Source organism: Schistocerca piceifrons, unplaced genomic scaffold, assembly GCF_021461385.2.
Source record: "Schistocerca piceifrons isolate TAMUIC-IGC-003096 unplaced genomic scaffold, iqSchPice1.1 HiC_scaffold_1229, whole genome shotgun sequence".
NCBI classification, from domain to species: domain Eukaryota; kingdom Metazoa; phylum Arthropoda; class Insecta; order Orthoptera; family Acrididae; genus Schistocerca; species Schistocerca piceifrons.
The window spans coordinates 27,501-32,500 of record NW_025727047.1 but is presented as its reverse complement, the minus strand read 5'-3'; the positions used below and the strand labels follow the sequence as shown (position 1 = coordinate 32,500).

Below are 5,000 nucleotides of genomic sequence, written 5' to 3'. Positions count from 1 at the left end.
CTATAGCGTATCGCTTTGGCGGCCGCCGCTGGGTGCCGCGGTGGGTGCCGGACGGGTCGATGCCGGCCCACCGGCCGGGGCGTCGCGTGGAGGCGGCGGCGTCGGGCGGGTGCTGTGCGGCGGTCGCGGTGCCCGGCGGGGTCTGGTACGTTGTCGCCGTCCCCCCCGCCTCCGTCCGGTGAACGCCAATCCCCCTAACCGATGGATGTGAAATAAAATATAATAACACATGATGCTCCGCAAGAAAATAGACTTGGGATAGGGTGTGTCGTTGGCAAGTCCCCGGGGCGGTTAGTCGTGTGTGGTGATAAGTCTGTAGGGGGGGGGGGGGGGCGAGGTATTAGGAAATAGATAGATAGTGTGACGTGGGTGTCGACAGTAGACATAGCACACTGCCACCTACAGGGATCCGACGGAACTACGCCACCCATGCCGGCAAAACAGTATCGCCATCTGTGAAAATAGGGCGACACCACATGCAATACCGCCATCTATGCGCATCGGACAACACTACGTCCGCACCACAAAACATACCGCCATCTGTAGGTCTCCCCGCAACATGACCTCCTCCAACGACGATACCGCCATCTATGCGACGCCAAGCCGATTAAGACAGCGATGGCGCCACAGTGCCCGCCTTTCGACGCCACCCACAAAGCCTGCAGCCTCTGTCGACCATAGCACCCAATCTCCAGTGGCTCTGCCGCACGAAGCCGTGGACCGGCAATGACTCCACCCGCACCCGTTCGTGCACCACCCCACCGCCACACGCGCACCTCCAGCGGATGAACGGCGGAAGTTTCCCGCACTCGTAAAGTGCAATCCACCCCTATAACTTGCGTTTCATGAAGAGTTATTTCCAATATGCGACATTCCCGCTGTCCCTATACATGAGCCGCGACCTGTACCACTTACGAGCGAGAGACGCGATCGCGTTGCTCACTGTACGGCGTCCCGATACCGAGCCATCAGCATGTCGGTCCCCATGCGCGTTGCACTCGCACTCGCAGTCGCAAAAACGTGGGGCAAATATATTACGCGGAAGAGCTATAACAGACCGAGCCCCACTGCATGGGGGGGAGTCTTTGTCACTAATGTACACAGATGGAACATTTTGGACTGGAACCAGATTACCCGTACACCACGGCGCTGATTAGTAATCAATGCAAGAGCCATCAAACTACAGCAAATATACACAACTGTCCGTATACATGCTGAAAGAGTCTGCCCACAATGGGAACCACACGTCAGCCAGACACTCTGATCACGCACCACTCTCTGCTTCTAACAGGCGCACATACAATATGTAAGCACCAGCATGGAACAACATCCAGTGCATCTTCTCCGCCACATTACACAATCCACACTATCACAACCAGACCAGGAGGTCCATGCGGAAAATACAATATCCCAGCCTTTCCGACATCCACCATTGCGCAGACCAGGCACCAACACCCACACATGTCCTATACAACGGTGCACCCAACATCACAATAGTACCTCCTGTCACAGCGCACAAACAATGACATGAGTCAAAGACACAGGTCTCACACAAGCATTAGAATTGGAGCGCCGCCTCTAATAAGCCAAAGGTGCAATCCTGACGTGACAAATCTGATCATGTCACAAGCATTCACTTACTATAATCACTATCAACGAACCTGCCGCCCCCGCCCCCCCCCCCTACACCTTTCCTTACAACAACGTGTAACCTAACCTAACCTAACCTAACCTATGTTGTACCTTAACCTAACCTATGTTGTACCTTAACCTAACCTATGTTGTACCTTAACCTAACCTATGTTGTACCTTAACCTAACCTATGTTGTACCTTAACCTAACCTATGTTGTACCTTAACCTAACCTATGTTGTACCTTAACCTAACCTATGTTGTACCTTAACCTAACCTATGTTGTACCTTAACCTAACCTATGTTGTACCTTAACCTAACCTATGTTGTACCTTAACCTAACCTATGTTGTACCTTAACCTAACCCATGTTGTACCTTAACCTAACCCATGTTGTACCTTAACCTAACCCATGTTGTACCTTAACCTAACCCATGTTGTACCTTAACCTAACCCATGTTGTACCTTAACCTAACCCATGTTGTACCTTAACCTAACCCATGTTGTACCTTAACCTAACCCATGTTGTACCTTAACCTAACCCATGTTGTACCTTAACCTAACCCATGTTGTACCTTAACCTAACCCATGTTGTGCCTTAACCTAACCCATGTTGTGCCTTAACCTAACCCATGTTGTGCCTTAACCTAACCCATGTTGTGCCTTAACCTAACCCATGTTGTGCCTTAACCTAACCCATGTTGTGCCTTAACCTAACCCACGTTGTGCCTTAACCTAACCCACGTTGTGCCTTAACCTAACCCACGTTGTGCCTTAACCTAACCCACGTTGTGCCTTAACCTAACCCACGTTGTGCCTTAACCTAACCCATGTTGTGCCTTAACCTAACCCATGTTGTGCTTAACCTAACCCATGTTGTGCCTTAACCTAACCCACGTTGTGCCTTAACCTAACCCACGTTGTGCCTTAACCTAAACCCACGTTGTGCCTTAACCTAACCCACGTTGTGCCTTAACCTAACCCACGTTGTGCCTTAACATAACCCACGTTGTGCCTTAACCTAACCCACGTTGTGCCTTAACCTAACCCACGTTGTGCCTTAACCTAACCCACGTTGTGCCTTAACCTAACCCACGTTGTGCCTTAACCTAACCCACGTTGTGCCTTAACCTAACCCACGTTGTGCCTTAACCTAACCCACGTTGTGCCTTAACCTAACCCACGTTGTGCCTTAACCTAACCCACGTTGTGCCTTAACCTAACCCACGTTGTGCCTTAACCTAACCCACGTTGTCCCCTAAAGTAACCCACGTTGTCCCCTAACGTAACCCACGTTGTCCCCTAACGTAACCCATGTTGTCGCCTAAACCTGCTCTGTAATTGTTATACGACTCGTTCCAATTAGTGTAGTGTTGCCCACCCGCAACCCCTCGCAATATAGTTCGCTACTCGCACTGCCCCGCTCCCCTGTGTATCGCTTCATGTTAAACACCTTGCAAGTCTTGCTGACTTTCCACATGCTCCTGCTGTACACTGTAATGTGGATGGCAGCAGGACGTACATGCCGCCCCCTCCCCACGTCCCCACCTTGCCCCCCTGCCTTCGCAAGCTGGTTGGTGAGAAGTTTGCATGTTCAATGCCCTTCGCATGCGACGTACTCAGGCTACGTTGTGGTGCGGCCTGTGTCAACCGTCCGCTAATGTCGTACGCGTAAACCACAATCTGTACTGCACATTCGTCCTTATTGTACCGAATGATACATCGTGGCACATGTGTGACCGTACAACGACTGCGCCCAAAAACGGCGACCATACAGTGCAAATATTGTGCACGGCAGCTACGTGTCGTCTCCCTATGAGAGCTGGATTGCAGTGTGGTACGCCATAGAGACGTGTGGGAGGAACGGACGCCGTGGATGGCGATCAGCATGAGCTGTCTGTTGATGTATTCGGACCTAGTCGTCTCTCCTCACACACCGTGATGGCATGGTGCACCGCGTTCCATATCTGCGACATGCTACAGAGGCCGGTTGACAGTCGTTCGAGCAATGGACATCGCATACGTACGGGGGCCACCTTCCACGTATTGTCTAGGCGTGCACATTTTGTTAGCGTGTATGTGGGCAGACGTAGTGTGGCGTGACACCTGACACAGGCATGCAATAATCGTTGAAGTTGCAAATGGCGATGGACGCCTGCGTTTTCTGGTGAAGTTACGCAAATGAACAAATGGTAACCTGTTGTGGTGCGGTTGTTCTCGCTAGGGGTGAATCGGTGATGGCGACGATAGGTTGAGGTACGAACCGGTTGTTCCAGCGATACCCACCCATGCCGACGAAACTGAACGGCATCTGGGTGTGAAGCGATACGCGGCGGTGGCTGGGTGGGACCGTCCCCGGCCGGTGAGGGGGCGCCTCCCGGCGTGCTGGCCGCGCGGTGCGTGGGGCGCACGCGCTACAGCCGGCTGGTGGGGGCGGCCAGTGGCAGGCGCGCGCCGCCGACGACGCGGCAGGCGTCGCAGCTGCGCGCCGGCGCACCCTGCGCGCGGCGCCGTGCGGCCAAAGTAGGTCCTCGCGGGCCCGGTGCGAAGCGCGGTGGACATCTTCAGTGTGCTGGTCCGATTGAGGACTGTGTGCGTTGAGGGATGCGCCGCCGCCCGGCGCTCGGCGCCGCGACGCCGTCTGCTGCTCGGTCGCCCCCAGCGGTTCTCGCTGGTGGTTTGTATCGCAGCTGTGCGGATGTGTTGGCGCGTGCGCTGTGCTGGGAGAGTTCGCTTCGGCACCCAAGTGGGGCTTTTGTCCTTCTGTGGCGCTGGCGTTGGAGCTGCCCGGTCACCGTAGGTGGCGCGTGTTGTCTCCCGCGGCAATGCCACGACAGCACGCTCCCAGGGCCTCTGTCGGCAGCGGCAAGCTCAGTTGGGAGCACGGGTGGTCGCACCGAAAGCGTCTACTCGCCTAACCTCCGGGCGATTGCGCCTCTCTCGAAACCCGACCAAGTACTTGGGACGGCGCTGCGCGCCGCCGGGACCTGAGAGGGTTTCGAGGTGTATTGTGCAGGGGAGCTCAGCCTCCTCCTGTTTGCAGAATGATTGAGCGGACGCCTTGCGTGTTCGCGCGGTGCCCCCGGGACACACTCCCGGGCGGCCGGCTGCTCAGCTCTAGTTGACGCAGCTCCCTGGTTGATCCTGCCAGTAGTATATGCTTGTCTCAAAGATTAAGCCATGCATGTCTCAGTACAAGCCGCATTAAGGTGAAACCGCGAATGGCTCATTAAATCAGTTATGGTTCCTTAGATCGTACCCACGTTACTTGGATAACTGTGGTAATTCTAGAGCTAATACATGCAAACAGAGTCCCGACCAGAGATGGAAGGGACGCTTTTATTAGATCAAAACCAATCGGTCGGCTCGT

The 5,000-nt window shown here is 54.3% G+C and overlaps 1 non-coding gene across 1 annotated transcript in view; it reads left to right on the top strand.

Moving 5' to 3' along the window:
- Nucleotides 1-4,761: 4,761 nt before the first annotated feature.
- LOC124729994 overlaps nt 4,762-5,000 on the top strand; it is a 1,908-nt gene continuing 1,669 nt past the window's right edge. Inside the window, exon 1 of the ribosomal RNA XR_007007861.1 lies at nt 4,762-5,000. This exon is cut by the window's right edge and continues 1,669 nt beyond it. This is a non-coding gene — a ribosomal RNA (small subunit ribosomal RNA).